Source organism: Leucopleurus acutus, assembly GCF_964270905.1.
Source record: "Leucopleurus acutus genome assembly, chromosome: 3".
Classification (NCBI taxonomy): domain Eukaryota; kingdom Metazoa; phylum Chordata; class Mammalia; order Artiodactyla; family Delphinidae; genus Leucopleurus; species Leucopleurus acutus.
This window is the reverse complement of record NC_139145.1, coordinates 85,153,898-85,170,573: the sequence shown is the minus strand read 5'-3', so window position 1 is coordinate 85,170,573 and position 16,676 is coordinate 85,153,898. Positions and strand designations below refer to the sequence as shown.

The 16,676-nt window shown below is 39.9% G+C and overlaps 1 long non-coding RNA gene across 1 annotated transcript in view; it reads right to left on the bottom strand.

Moving 5' to 3' along the window:
• Nucleotides 1-311: 311 nt before the first annotated feature.
• Nucleotides 312-16,676, bottom strand: part of LOC309959740 — a 318,024-nt gene continuing 301,659 nt past the window's right edge. Inside the window, exon 2 of the long non-coding RNA XR_014326094.1 lies at nucleotides 312-626. This is a non-coding gene — a long non-coding RNA (uncharacterized lncRNA). The remainder of the gene's footprint in view (nucleotides 627-16,676) is intronic.

The following is a 16,676-nucleotide window of genomic DNA, read 5'->3' as shown; positions in this document are numbered from 1 at the left end:
GAAGCCATCTGGTCCTGGGCTTTTGTTTGTTGGAAGATTTTTAATCACAGTTTCAATTTCGGTGCTTGTGATTGGTCTGTTCATATTTTCTATTTCTTCCTGATTCAGTCTTGGCAGGTTGTGCATTTCTAAGAATTTGTCCATTTCTTCCAGGTTGTCCATTTTATTGGCATAGAGTTGCTTATAGTAATCTCTCATGATCTTTTGTATTTCTGCAGTGTCAGTTGTTACTTCTCCTTTTTCATTTCTAATTCTATTGATTTGAGTCTTCTCCCTTTTTTTCTTGATGTGTCTGGCTAATGGTTTATCAATTTTGTATATCTTCTCAAAGAAACAGCTTTTGGTTTTATTGATCTTTGCTATTGTTTCCTTTATTTCTTTTTAATTTATTTCTGATCTGATTTTTATGATTTCTTTCCTTCTGCTAACTTTGGGGTTTTTTTGTTCTTCTTTCTCTAATTGCTTTTGGTGCAAGGTTAGGTTGTTTATTCGAGATGTTTCCTGTTTCTTAAGGTAGGATTGTATTGCTATAAACTTCTCTCTTAGAACTGCTTTTGTTGCATCCCATAGGTTTTGGGTCGTTGTGTCTCCATTGTCATTTGTTTCTAGGTAATTTTTGATTTCCTCTTTGATTTCTTCAGTGATCACTTCGTTATTAAGTAGTGTATTGTTTAGCCTCCATGTGTTTGTATTTTTTACAGATCTTTTCCTGTAATTGATATCTAGGCTCATAACGTTGTGGTCAGAAAAGATACTTGCAGCGGCTTCTTGATCAGAGAGGCTTTCCTGGTCATGGTAGAAGCAAAGTAGTTTTAAAACTGGTAACCAGGGCTTCCCTGGTGGTGCAGTGGTTAAGAATCCTGCCAATGCAGGAGACACGGGTTTGAGCCCTGGTCCCAGAAGATCCCACGTGCCATGGAGCAACTAAGCCCGTGCACCACAACTAATGAGCCTGTGCTCTAGAGCCGGCGAGCCACAACTACTGAAGCCTGCGCGCCTAGAGCCCGTGCTCCACCACAAGAGAAGCCACTGTAATGAGAAGCCTGCGCACTGCAACGAAGAGTAGTCCCCGCTCGCCGCAACTAGAGAAAGCCTGTACACAGCAATAAAGACCCAGTGTAGCCATAAATAAATAAATAAATAAATAAATAAATAACCGGTAACCATAGCAGCAGCTTCGCAAATGGACAGGTGGCTTCCCGAACATAGAAAGAGGCAATAGGTCCCTTGGTGGCCTAGTTTTTTTTGTGTTTTTTTGTGTGTGTTTGGTACGCAGGCCTCTCACTGTTGTGGCCTCTCCCCTTGCGGAGCACAGGCTCCGAACGCTCAGGCTCAGCGGCCACGGCTCACGGGCTGAGCCACTCCGCAGCATGCGTTATCCTCCCGGAGTTGGCCTAGTTTTATGCTATGACTCTCAGATTTATTTATTTTATTTTATTTATTTATTTATTTATTTTTGGCTGTGTTGGGTCTTCATTTCTGTGCGAGGGTTTTCTCTAGTTGTAGCAAGTGGGGGCCACTCTTCATCGTGTTGTGCGGGCCTCTCACTATCACAGCCTCTCTTGTTGCAGAGCACAGGCTCCAGACGCACAGGCTCAGTAGTTGTGGCTCACGGGCCTAGTTGCTCCGCAGCATGTGGGATCTTCCCAGACCAGGGCTCGAACCCGTGTCCCCTGCATTAGCAGGCAGATTCTCAACCAGTGTGCCACCAGGGAAGCCCCTCAGATTTATTTTTGAGACCTCAAATTATAACTGATTTTATCAGTCTTCCCTGCAATTCATAGTGCTCTCTGGAAAATTCCTTTTCTATTTAAACTAGCAGAGGGAATTCCCTGGCAGTCCAGTGGTTAGGACTCCACGCTTTCACTGCCAAGGGCATGGGTTCAATCCCTGGTCAGGGAACTAAGATCCCGCAAGCCATGCAGCACAGCCAAATGAAAAGCAAAACAAAACTAGCAGAGAGATTCTGTTTACTGCAAGTGAATATGTCCAATACAGATTGGAATTTTTTTTTTCATTTTATGGATGAAGAAACTAAGGCTTAGAGGTAAACCAGCTTTCTATGGGGAAAAAAATGCCCCCATTTGTAGCATTTGACACCATCTGTGGTAAATACTCCTACCATGGCTTATTTCAAGTCTCCAAAGGTTTAAAAACTTTTAGGCAAAATTCCTGAAAGTTTAACAATTGGCTCTTGCAAGCTGGCTCCTGTTCTAACACACCCCTGCTTACAAAATTTAAGTAACTTTCCCAAGGTACAAAGTCAGTAAGTATTTAACAAAATGATTGAAAATAGAATGATATTTATTGTGCCTAAAAAACCATTATACTACAGAACGTTACTTAGAAATATTAAGGAATTCTAAAGAATGTTGTTAAAAGCAATAATGGAACTACATTTATATAAGAAAGCATCTATCTTTTTTAAAGATAACACACTGAACTATTTCAAAGTGAAAAAAAAAACATTATCAGGAGAGTTTTGGGCTGCCAGCATTTACACTAAACAGAAATTTACATCACATGGTATAAATGCTTCCAATGTGTTCACTTCAGAGATTTCATTAATGAATGTTGAGGCGGTAGTGGAGAAGTTCAGAGTGTTTTTAAGCTTTAGGTAGGATTGGGGTGAGTAGTCATTACCGATGTTATTACATGCACATGACATAAAGGGGATTTAAACAGCTTAAGACCATCAAAGTTGCAAGTGGAGCTTAAGGAATGAGGGAAATAATTCATAAATTGAAAAATTTAAAGTTGGTGCTTCTTGACTGCTGTGAAACTGAGTTTGTGGTTGAGGTAGTTATGCAACTGACCTACTAGAAAATTCCCGAAGACCAAAAGGTAAACGGAAACTGGGCTTTCTTCAAGCATCTTTAGATCATCATAGTATTGCTTTTCGACATTAAATGAGCCATAGAGAAACATATAGTGTACTTCCTATTTTTCTGGGGGGTTTGTGAAGAAATGTGTTGCTTAGTCTAATGAGTTGTACCTGGCCATTGATTGAGCCTCCTGATAGCAATGACGCCAGGCATCTATTTCTTAACCTCGCTGTGACTGTGACGACCCGTCCAGGGCAAACAGTTTTAGGTAAGTGCTCAGAAGAAAACTTAAAATGAGATGACAGATCTTATTTTTAAGATTTTGAGCAAAGAGCTAAATAATCTGCTAAAATAAGAGATAAATTGTGCAAGTCACAGAATAATGAACATTTCTTAGATCTTAGCATTCAAAAATTATAAGGTCCTACTGTATAGCACAGGGAACTATATTCAATATCCTGTGGTAAACCATAATGGAAAAGAATATGAAAAAAAGAATGAATACATATATATAACTGAGTCACTGCTGTACAGTAATAATTAGCACAACATTGTAATTCACCTATACTTCAATAAAAAATAAATTTAAAAAATATTATAAGGCAAGAGAGGTAGGAAAGGGAAGTACAAAGGAAAGGAGGTGGGTAAAGAAAGATGTGGGTGGAAGGCTTAGACATGGGCCTTCTCCATCCATTGAACAAGCCCAACAAGCCTCTGCCCAGCTCCAGGCACTCTGGAGGCACTGCAGGAACCAGGGGTGGGCTATGTCCTCTCAGGGGTTTATTGACAGGAAGACAGGATGAGTTCTCCTTCTCTAGTCAAGTGACCAAACAGGTTTTGCTTCTACACATTGCAGGGTAACAAATAAAGGTATAATAAGATAGAGATAGTTCTCAAATTTGCTATTTCTTTATGTGGAAAGGATATAATTCAAAAGGGACTAAGAATTTCTTAGAAGGTAATGTGGAGTTATATGAATTCTGTTCTTTCTCAGATATAATTGCTTTAGACACATTTGCCCTGGTTTCCTTCTATGAAGAAACCCTTATTGAGTAATTAGAAAATATTACTGCCTGACAAGTGAGAATAAATGTTAAGAAAATAGATATTTTAAAGATAAAAGTGAAGACCCAATTTTACCTTAAAATGCCACTGCTTTAAAGATAAACTAATTTGAATTCCTACATCTGTCAATAAGTCTTTTAAATCTTTTGTTTTAATATTTCTTCTACCCATCCTGATGTCTTCATTCCTCTGTCACCACCACAACCTCATGTTTATAGTATTATATTAGAATCTTAATGGTATGGAATACATTTCCCTACTTCCAGTCCTTCTCAGCCAAAATCTGAGAATGGAATTTTCTTTACGGGAAGGTTTAAAATTTCAAATTCAATATCTTCAGTAGATATCGGGCTCCTCAGGTTATCTACTTCTTCTTGACTAAGGCTTGTGGTTTGTATCTTTTAAGGAATTTGACATTTGTTTCTGAAGGTGGAAGCTGATGCCATTGACTCAAGGTCTTTCTCCTTTTTTAATATAGGTATATACAGGAAGAATATTCCCCCTATATTACTGCTTTAGGTAATATTACTTCTTTAGCTGTATACCATAAAATTTCTTATGCTATGTTTTCATTTTTATTCAGTTAAAATTTTTCCTAATTTCACTTTAGATTTCTTTTTTGACTCATGGGTTATTTAAAAGTGTGTCACTTAATTTCCAAGTAGGGTTTTGTCCAGATAACTTTCTGTTATTGATTTCTAATTTAATTCCATTGTGGTCAGAGAACATACTTTGTATGTCTTTTGTTACTCTATCTTGATTGCAAACAGAAATTCAATCCCATATTTTTGGACTTGTAGGTTGTTTCTAATGTTTGTGCTATTAAGAACAATTCTTGGGCTTCCCTGGTGGCGCAGTGGTTGAGAGTCCGCCTGCCAATGCAGGAGACACGGGTTCGTGCCCCGGTCCGGGAAGATCCCACATGCCGCAGAGCGGCTAGCCCGTGAGCCATGGCCGCTGAGCCTGTGCGTCCGGAGCCTGTGCTCCGCAACGGGAGAAGCCACAACAGTGAGAGGCCCACGTACCGAAAACAAACAAACAAAAAAAAAAAAACCCCACAATTCTTGGACGAAGATGAACTTGGAATCGTTGAACCCATTCTTTAGTATTTTCTTAGGTAAATTTCAAGAAGCAAAAATTCTGAGTCAAAGTGTGTTTACTTTTTATAGAATTTGTACATACTGTTAGGTGGCTTGTTTCATGCTTTCCTTCATATTCAATAATGTGCAAATACTTTCTTCAGATCAATTTTTTTCTATAACATGTTGTTTCTGATTGCATAATTATTGATACACCAAATTGTATTTAATAATTCTCTCTTGTTGGACATCTTGGCTCTTTCTAATTTGGGACAAATTTCCATAATGCTTTAATAAATTATATTGTGGATCATTAGTTTCTGGGAAAATATTGACCTCATAAAATCAGTGATTTGGGAAAATTAGTCAGGGACTAGGTATCTGTTGAAGACATTGAATCAAATCAAATCTAACACCATATTAAAAGGATAATACATCGTTACCAAGAGGGGTTCATCTCAGGGGTGCAAAGTTAGTTTAGCATTCGAAAAGCCAATCAATGTAACTTACCATGTTAACAGACTAAAAAAGGAAAACAATATCATCATCTCAATAATGAAGAAAAGGCATTTGACAAATACCCGACTTCGATCCTGATAAAAACACTGCAAACTGGGAACAGAAGTAATAGCCTCAACCTGACAAAGGACATCTATGTACTGCTAACATAATGATGAAAGGCGAACTTCTTCCTGCTAAGATAAGGAAACAGGCAAGGATGTCTACTCTCACCACTTCTATTCCACATCGTACTGGAGGTTTTCACCAGTCCACCAGGCAAAAAAGAGAAATAAAAGACATCGTGATTGGAGACGAAGAAGTAAAATTGTCTTTAATCACAGATGACTTGATCATCTATATAGAAAATCCTACGGAATCTATATATCTATATATTTACTAGAGCCAATAAGTAAGTTTAGCAAGGTTGGAAGATGTGTGACCAATATACTGGCAACAAACAATTGGAAATTGAAATTAAAATAACAATACCATTTATGATCACATAAAACATGAACTACTTAGATATAAATATAAGGAAAAAAATGTGGAAGACCTGTGCACTACAAATATAATGAGAGAAATTAAAGAACTCCTGGGACTTCCCTGGTGGTCTAAAGAACTCCTGGGACTTCCCCAGTGGTAAAGAATCTGCCTTACAATGCAGGGGACACAGGTTTGATCCCTGCTCAGGGAAATAAGATCCCACATGGTGCAGGGCAACTAAGCCCAAGTGCCATAAATACTGAGCCCACGCGCTCTGGAACCCACTCACCACAACTACAGAGCCCATGTGCCCTGAAGCCTGTGTGCCATGACTAGAGAAGAGAAAACCTGCACGCCACAACTAGAGAGAAGCCCGCGCACCACAATGAAGAGCCCACGTGCCACAACGAAAGATCCCGTGTGCTGCAACTAAGATCCGACACAACCAAAAATAAAATAAATAAATAAAATAAATAAATCTTTAAAAAAAGAAAATAAATTAAAGAACTCCTAAATGAATAGAGAAGAAATGCCATGTTTATGGATAAACATGGATAAAATATCAATTCTCCCCAATTTGCTATATAGGTATAACACAATCCCAATTAAAATCTCAGCAGACTCCTTTGTAGATGTTGACAGCTAATTCTAAAATTCATGTTGAAAGGCAAAGGATGTAGAATAGCCAAAACAACTTTGAAAAAGAAGAACAAAGTTGGCTAATTTATACTCTCTGACTTCAAGTTTTAGTATAAAGTTACACTGATCAAGGTTGTGATATTAGAATTAAGAAGACAAATACATAAGTAGAACGGAATACAGAATCTAGCAATAGACCCACACACATATGCTTAATTGATTTTCAACAAAGATGCAGAGGCAATTAAAAGTATAAGGTTAATTGAGTAAATTATTTTGTATAGGATGCAGCCATTAAATTTTGCTGTAAAAATACATATGTCAACATAGTAACATGTTCATAATACATTAAGAGAAAACTATAGGGTCTAAAACCGTTTATGAATTATTATTCTATTTTTGAATAGGATCTATATTTTTTTCAAAAGGATACACAGATAAATACATGCATACACATACAATAGTGATTGTTAATAGTAGGAGCTTGGAATTGCTTATAATTTTAGTTTTGCTTTTAATGTTTATGCTTCTATTTTGTTTATAATAGATATACACTGTAATAAAAGACAAAACCAAAACATTAAAATGCTGTATAATTATTACATAAAGTGCAATAACAGTATTATTTGGGAAAAAAAGGGGGTTGTGTGTAATATAAAGAATCGAGGGCTTCCCTGGTGGTGCAGTGGTTGGGGGTCTGCCTACCGATGCAGGGGACACGGGTTCGTGCCCCGGTCCGGGAAGATCCCACATGCCGCGGAGCGACTGGGCCCGTGAGCCATGGCCGCTGAGCCTGCGCATCCGGAGCCTGTGCTCCGCGACGGGAGAGGCTACAACAGTGAGAGGCCCGCGTACCGCAAAAAAAAAAAGAATGGAAATATATTCCAAGTAATACAAAGAGAGATGGAGTTACAGATGGTCTTTTAGCTTTCTCTTTACTGGTTTCCAAGTTTTCTGCATTGGACATATCTAGCTTTGAAAATATTACAAAGGCAAGGTAATCCATATTATCCACACTCGCAATAATTCTCTATAACTACCTGGCTAAAGATCTAACTTAATCTGATGTTAAGATCCTCCATGAACAATATGGCCCAGACCGACCTTTCTGACTTTCCTCTCTTCCCCTGCAAGTCCTCCTGTTCTCTGCTTCATCTACCTGGTTCTGTTCCCGGCACCCACCCTCCCTCCCTTCCTCCACTGCTGTCCCTTCTTATTTGGGCTATGCTTCCTCCTCTGTACCTTTCTACTTCACCCCAAAGTTTGAAGTCAAGTTCCTGCTGTCTCTGAAACTTCTCTGAAAAATGCTTTTGTCAAGTTCTATCTGTGAATTCCTATGGCACTTCTGTCTTTCCCATACATTTGACACTTAACCACATTCTAGTTAAAGGATAAGCAAGCATTAGATTAATGGGGAGAATTTTGATTCCACAGTACTAATGTACATGTTGACCCTATGCTACGGAGACTTAAGGTTCTGGAACTAGACTGTTGGGTTTTCAATCTTGGCTTTACCTTGTTAATAGGTGGTTGATCTTGGGGGAAAATTTTAACTCGCTTTATCTCAGTTTTCTCTTTTAAAAATTGTATAAAAGAGAACTTACCTCATAGAGTTGATGTGGGGTAAATGAGTAGTACTGAAAAGTATTAGAATGTTTTTTGGAACATAGTAAGCACTCAATAGATGTTAGCTATATTATTACAGTGATTGTTTTTATTATCATCACAACCTTAGAACCAAGTCTCAGTCATATGTGTCCTTTTGGTAAACCTGGAAACCTAAGGGCTTAGAAAGCATTATGAAATAACCCCTATATTTGAATTTCTAATATTTAGTCTCCTTAGTTAATTTAAGATTTCTCATATGCTATCTGTCTCCAAGCTGTATTTAGGCAGCAAATAAAGCTAGAATTTAGAGCTGATTGAAAAATTAAATGTCCATTGCAAAGCCCAATATTTGCCACGAGGTGGCGATAAAAGACTAGTCATGATTTTTAAAATCAACTACAAAAAACATTCATAATTTAAAGAAAAGTTCCATATTTCACATTTACTTGCATGATTTCTAATTGCTCCCTCCTCAAATAGGGAAGAAGGAGAGAAAGGGAACCAGGAGTCAGAACTGTTCCTCTTTGAGACCAGGGGGCTTGTTCAGAGTTAGTATTTTAGGGACCTCCCTAGTTTGGCTGCACACCCTGGCGAGAAGCCTGACAAAGGTCCTGTTCTATCAGAAGCACTGCTTGCCTAACCTATGCACTCTGGACATGAGGAATCTTGACTTTTCCATCACTTGCTGCCTAATAATAGGCGAAGTCTTCTTTACCTGCAAGCTCCCTCTGGCTTAACTGTTCCATAGGTGAGAGCAATGCTGTGGTCTGACATGATAGGGCATGGGCATCCAGCAAGAAGACGGAGACAGAAATGAGGTTTAATGCTGGGGAGGTTGCCAGTGACTCATATGAGCAACCTGTCCAGGTTCAAGGGAAGATCTAAGTCCTTAGGAGTCGGTGCTGTAATATTATGAAAATACAAAATTCTCTTAGTCTCTGTATCTGCAGGTCCTAAACATTCAGATTTAAAATATGGGATTGTCCACTGTATTTAAAGTTTTTGAATATATTCTCCCCAAGATGGCTGCCACCAGTCTTTCTTTTTTTTTTTTTTTGTCCATGCCACGCAGCTTACAGGATCTTAGTTCCCCGACCAGGGATCAAACCCAGGCCCACGGAAGTGAAAGCACCAAGTCCTAAATACTGGACTGCCAGGGAATTCCCCACCGGTCACTTCTTGCCAAGGAACAGCTCCTCTCTGCACCAACAGGAGGAGTGTCTGTGTGGCTCTGGCTGCTGCCTGTGCCTGCCACAGGTGTGGAGCTCAGAGAGAATCACATCCCATCCTCCTTTTGCTGGGGAGTAACTTCCAGATCCAGGTCAAGCCTCCAATTGGTCTAAACATAGACTCCATTCTCCTGCAATACTATAAATGTTCTCTACGGATGCCACTTCTCAGGAGGATTCGTTATTATTACTGTAGTAAAAACATCAAAAAACATAAAATTTACCATTTTTAAATACACAATTCCGTGGCATTAAGTATATTCACAAATTGTGCAACCGTCACCACTACCCATTCCCAGAAGCTTTTCATCATCACAAACAGAAAATCAGTGCACATTGGACTAAACCTTCCCATTACCTCCTCCCTCAGGGGTTTACGTGTAAGCAGTTTTGGTGCCCACAAAACCTGCAGCTGTTTTTACACCTCTTTTAAAGGACTTTGTTATTTCATTTCTTTAACAGACATTTATTAGGCAACCATACTGGGTGAAATCAAATAAATACCTGAAGGAACCTGCAGCGAAGGAGCTTGTAATGAACTGATATAGAGACATAGATAAATGATATCAGCGCAGTGTGATAAACGCTATGAGAAAGGAAAGAAGAGAACTGGCTAGAGATCTAGTGTTTATGGAACACAAACTGTCAGACTGTACCAAAGTGATTAGGCATTTCATTTCTCTTCATAATAACCCTGTAAAGTAGTTACTGTTACCCCATTTTGCAGAGAAGGAATCTGAAATCTAGAAGAATCTAGCAGTTTGCCTACAGGAGCTCAGTAGCTCAGGGTGCAGTAGAGGGGGCAAGCCCTAAACAGACAGTTAGGAGTTCTGGGTGCCAATCCAGACTGTGATTGACCAGCTTCATGCATGTAGGTGTGTGCTCACAGTTCCCTGGGCCTTAGCTTCCTTTGTATAAAATGGCAGAATTACACTAGTAGACCTCTTAGGACCTTTTCATCGAAAGATGAAAAAGACTGAGTGACTACTGGAGAGTTCTAGTCGCAGATCTGAAGAGGAAACAGACTGAAGAGAATTCTGTACCTCTGGACTCAATGCGGGAGTGTCCCAGAGCTGAGACCCCATTAGCTGGGTAGGTGGGGCTTTGAGACCACAGATGTATGGCTTTTAGATCAGTTTGGGACTCAAGACTGCTTAACAGAGGAGGTTGGACTTGGTCTGGTAAATTTTGTTGAGTTATTAATTTATGTTTTCTGCCTCAGTTTTCCATTTTCTTTATGCCGTATTCAGACAGTTAGCCAAACTCCCCCCCTTGCCCCAGGAGAGGACTAAGGCAGGGTGGTTTGTATTCAAACCCACCCATCTAGGGGATTGTATGGAGGGAGCAGAGGGAAACAGTAGTAGGAGAGGACTGAAGATGTAGGTCTTGGATGAGATTCCTCCAGGCTGGGAGGGAGAGAAGATACTAGGTGGATTCTCAGAAATGCACCTAACTCTGTCCTGGCACTGCTGATGGGGTGGAGATGGAAAATTCTCAGATACAAGTGTACATAAAGTGGAGTGTGGGCAGAAGGGACTGTAGCCTCACTTACATAGCGAATACGGGTAGATCTCCCCATATACATAGCAGAGTATGATGCTTCCAGGCCTTGACCAATGCTTTGCTCTCTGCTGGAGAGGTCCTCCTTTCTTGTCTACTTGTTGACTTTGTGTTGTCGGAGCAAAATTGCAGCAAAGTTAAACAGGCAAGGAAGACCTAATCCAAAGCTATTGCAATTGAGGAGAGGATCCAGAACCAAATCTTAACTCCACTGAAACAAAGGGCAGGAGGGTTTTTAAGAGCAAAATGAGCTAGTGGAAGAGTACTTGGGGACTTTAGAAGGGGGCTAATCAATGGGATGTGTCCAGCACATTGAGTTATTCCTGATTATGTAAATGGTTTTCTCTGTGATGAGGCCATGTGTTTGCCAGTTGGTACCATAGAAGTTAGGCTTCTCCCTCCCACAGAGAGTGGGTATGGGGGTGCCATATTCCTGATGATTACATTTCAAAGGAATGGTTCCCAGGTCCTTGAGAAATACAGTCTTGGGTTGTAAAACTGGCAAGCCGCTTTTAAGAAGGTTTACATCTCAAAGGGCAGAGAAAAAATTTACAATTACAAGTTTTCTAAAGAATTGCTCTAAGAAAAGGGAGGTCAGGGCCTAGAGTCAGAAGCAAGCCTTTCTAAAGTTGCCAAGCTGAGGGGAAACTTAAGGCCATTTGGTCACTTATTTTTATTTAAATTAATTTATTTTATTTATTTTTTGGCTGCGTTGGGTCTTTGTTGCTGTGTGCGTAGGCTTTCTCTAGTTGTGGTGAGCGGGGGCTACTCTTTGTTGCGATGCGCAGGCTTCTCATTGCAGTAGCTTCTCTTGTTGTGGAGCACGGGCTCTAGGCACGCGGGCTTCAGTAGTTGTGGCACGTGAGCTCAGTAGTTGTGGCTCGCGGGCTCTAGAGCACAGGCTTAGAAGTTGTGGCGCACGGGCTTAGTTGCTCCGCGGCATGTGGGATCTTCCCAGACCAGGGATCAAACCTGTGTCCCTTGCATTGGCAGATGGAGTCTTAACCACTGAGCCACCAGGGAAGTCCCTATTTTTTTAATTAAATTTTTTTTTTTTTATTTTTGGCCACGCCACATGGCTTTGCGGTTATCTTAGTTCCCCAAACAGGGATTAAACCCAGGAGTCCTAACCACTGGACTGCCAGGGAATTCCCAGTCACTTATTTTTAAATTCCATTTTTTTGTCACTGAAAATATAACATGTCTCCTGAGTCTCTTTCTTTCCCCCATCCCTAATTTTTTACTTCAAAATCTATAGAAATTCTGATTCTTGTTCATGCATCCATCACCAGTATATGGAACTGAACTGCAAGTATTGATTTATATATTTGAGATATTTGGTTTTATTTTTGTTTGTTTGTTTTTTGCGGTACACAGGCCTCTCCCGTTGCGGAGCACAGGCTCTAGACGCGCAGGCTCAGCGGCCATGGCTCACGGGCCCAGCTGCTCCGCGGCATGTGGGATCTTCCCGGACTGGGGCACGAACCCATGTCCCCTGCATCAGCAGGCGGACTCTCAACCACTGTGCCACCGGGAAGGCCCCTATTTGAGATATTTGAAGCAGGGATGGTATCTTATTCCATCAGTACTGTCATGATCACATGGTTGGAAATGCAGAAAAAATATTTGCTAAACTAAGTCTTACCAATTCATACAGGCTATTCCGACTGTTTTCACTGACTGACCTTTCCATCAAACTGGCTAATTACATCAATAAATGCACTTGCTTTCCCTCACCTGTTTACCACATATGACTTGTTTTTTTGTTTTGTTTTGGTTTTTGTTAATTTGAATAGTTTGTGTTCTTAGGTTGAGTGACCAGAATTCTAACAGGACACACTACCACTCAATTTGAGTCCAGTTCAAAGACTGGATAATTTTATCCAAATTCTCAGTTTTGTCACTAAGTTTTCCACTTTCTCTGTTAGCAACACTCGGGGATGGTAACACCAAAAAGAACCTTCATGGGTGTTATGATGGTTACTTTTGGAAAAGGAATTTGAGTATCCAAATGGCTCCCAATTGTCCATCAACGAAAACACTGCCCCTCACATGGTCCCATCAGTGATCCTACTCAGGCCAAGACTTCGCCTTCACACAGCAAAGGGAAGCATTGAAGACATGGTTCGCATTGATCTCAAATTCCCTCTTCAAGACTCTCTAGTAAGAGGAAACGTTATTCTTTTGGTCTGAATTATCCAGCACTGGTGTCTATTTTGATTAAATCCACCAGACAATTTCTAGTCAGCTCTGAGCAGTAACCCTATTGAGCCACCCAGATGGCTGAAGATGCCATGCCAACATCCTTTTTCTTAGTATGTTGTCTACCAGACACAGCCTGATTATTACCTTGGCTTTCAATAGGCTCACACACAAAAAATATGAAATATTATATGGTTGTTGTTTTTATATCAAGCAAGAGCATTATTCTACCCCTGAGACTTAATTTAGGCAATTGTGGACCAACAGTTCCTGTTGGCCACTAGAGTAGCATTTTGTCCACAGCACCAGTAGGTTACTAAATGGGTCCCATCACATGAAAGAGTTAACGTATTTCTAAAAATTATTAGTTGCCAGGTCTCAGAAAGTCGGTTATGTCCAGACCACCAGATGACAAGGAAATAACATCACATACAAGTCTCACGATAAAGTGCATCCAAATTAATTTTGCTCAGGCTAGAACATAAGGATTTTTTCTAACTACAAAGAGAATGAGGTCCTTTGAGACAAACCATATTTCTTAAAATATGGGCTTCTGTTTTCAAATATCTCTTCCTCACAGCTTCCATTCTTCTACTGCTTCATTTATATCAATTACAGTGTATTTTTAATATAATTATCTGATTTGTTCACATGGAGATTGATGCAATATATATGCTGGAATGAAAAACAGTTGCATGAGAAATACATATGAGAAGATGGACTCTCAAGGGAAGATGTTTTTTCAGCACTTTTAAATCTGAGACTCCGATTGGTGCTGTGTTTGTTAGAGGCTTGTTATTTATATTGGTTTTTAAAATATTTCCTCCTAAATATCTTTGGTATGGGGGAAGAAAAGTACACATTTAGTTGCTAAAAACCTCCTCTGTTTTTATGACATCTTATTAATTTGATGTGACATTGGGCTCTGATGCCAGTAAAGCGTTGGCATGAATACATGCTACTAAGTCTGGTTCATGGTGTCTCACATTTTTGAGTATCCTCCATGTTTAAGATTTTTGTTTATACACATAGAGCTTTGGAATGATGTCATTAATAAATTGTACCTCTAGTTCTCTCATGGAAAAGGTCGTGCCTCTACAAGGCCACTGAATCAGTTGATTGAATTAACCTTGCGTTAAATTCAATTCAGTTAAGAAAGCCCAAACTGCCACGATGAACCATTTCTCATTCTGTGTATCTGCTTAAAGGAGAAAACAATAATCTAACAAAGATAATCATCACACTCCACTTTTTCTCAAGGAGAAAGTTCATTGTATGCACATGGCAATCATTAAACAAAGGAGATAAAATTTAATACATTTATGATAAATCATAAGATAATTATCTTACAATAAAAAAAAAATACCATGAAAACGAAGTCCTTACCCACAGATAAAAGAGAGAGGCTGGCTAAGAGATGTCAACTTTCTCTAAATCTGAGTCTAGGCGGAAATATGAGCAAATTATTCCTTTTTCCAGCTGTGCTACTGTGGAAAGTTATTTCATGCCATTTGACATATGTTTTTCAGTGCCCTCATCTGTAAAATGGGAATAAAACCACCTGCCTCTTAAGTTTGATGTAAGAATTAAATAAGACACTGTTTAAAGCACTTAAGAAAAATGATTGGTGCGTATTAAATTCTCAGTAAATACTAGTCATTATTAATTTCATTGTTAATTAGAGAGGAAAGGGCCTGAGAAGATAGGTAAAATGTCATAGCCCAATGCCTGCTGGAGAGATGTGGGAATCAGGAAGTCCCAGGGGTTCATGGTTCCCTCAGTCAGTCGTGACATTTCTCTTTCTCCTCCAGACATTTCCCTTGCTTTTCCTCTTGGAGAAACCCACAAAGGTGCTCAAACTTCTAAATCCCACTCTTATTTCCTTATTAATCACAGATCTCTAGGCCTCAGCCTGCTTTCTTCTCTTCATAACTGCCACTACCCATGTTGTCCCTGGATGTCTTGTTCCTTCCAAGATGCTAGAGTTGGGGTATGAACTCCCCACCTTCTTCATTCATTTCTGGTTGGAAAGTATGAGACTCCCACAGTGGCATATAAGCATAAGGGAGGATAGCTTATGTAGGAAAAATAAAAGTCAACATGGCTTGCACTGGAGCACAGGGGCAAGGGAAGAAGCAGGAGAGAAGGGGTCAGATCATGGAAGGCCTTGAAGGTTTCGCTGGCAGGCAGGATTTTATCCTGAGGGCAAAGGTGAGTCAATGAGGTACAGTTTAAGTCTGGAGGGACCTGATCACATTTTCATTTTATACTGAGGACTTGGGCTATAGCATTGAGAATGGGTTGGAAGGCCAGATTATTTGAAAGACATAATAGGAGCCTCTTTAAAAGCTGTGGTAATGGGGATAGAGAAAAGAGACCAATATGAGGAGATATTAAGGAGGTAGATTCACCAGGACGTGGTGGCTCACAGGAGGTGGGAAGTGAGGGGCAGAGGGAGGCAAGGACTCTGGGGTTTCTGGCTTGGAAGACTAAGTGAATGATGGACATAATAAGAGGAGCCAGCTGTGAAGAAAGAGAATAAGGTGGAAAAGGCAAGCAAATGGGCTCTCTGCTAGAGCCTGCAGAAGGAACATGGCCCTGCTGCCACTTCGATTTTAGCTCAGTGAGACTCATCTCAGATTTCTTTCTTTGTTTTTTAAAAATATTTATTTATTTATTTATTTATTTATTTATTTATATAGCTGTGCTGGGTCTTAGTTGCGGCATGTGGGATCTAGTTCCCTGACCAGGGATTGAACCCAGGCCCCCTGCATCGGGAGCGCAGAGGCTTAACAGCTGGACCACCAGGAAAGTCCCTCATTTCAAATTTCTGACCTTCAGAACTGTAAGATAATATATTAGTGCTGTTTTAAGCCAGTCAGTTTGCGATAATTTGTTACAATAGTAATAGGGAACCAATATAGGCCATTTTAGCTCCAGAGCTTTCTGTGAGGTCAGACAAGGATGCGCTGGGGCCTACGTCATAGCGTGACTTCTCCCTCTTTCCATGCTGCTCCCTTCACCTCCTTTCCACACATGTTGGGGCACCAAGGGCACTCCCAAGTAAGCATCCTGCACGTGAAACTCTGTCTTGGAGTCTGCTTCCCAGAAAACCAACCTGGGACAAATTGTAAAAGCTCATGTTAACTTCCTATGATTGTAAATATATGACTCACAAATATAGTAAAGCTTATCATTGTTATCCCTTTTCAGTGTCACTCAAAAAGTATAATGCCTAACATGAATTGCACTGGCCCTGATATTAAGACATGTGAAGTAAATATGAAGAACATGAGCTTGACAGGAAGATATGAGTTCAATTCCAGCTCCTTTACTTGGTCACATTACTTAAACATTTTGGATTTAATTCCTCTCACTTGCCATCCCCTGCCCCATAAATAGGAATGATAAACACTTTCCCCCACTAGGTAGCATTAGAGTATTTAAACACCATTACTGATCTATGACAAGGGCTCAATGAAAGA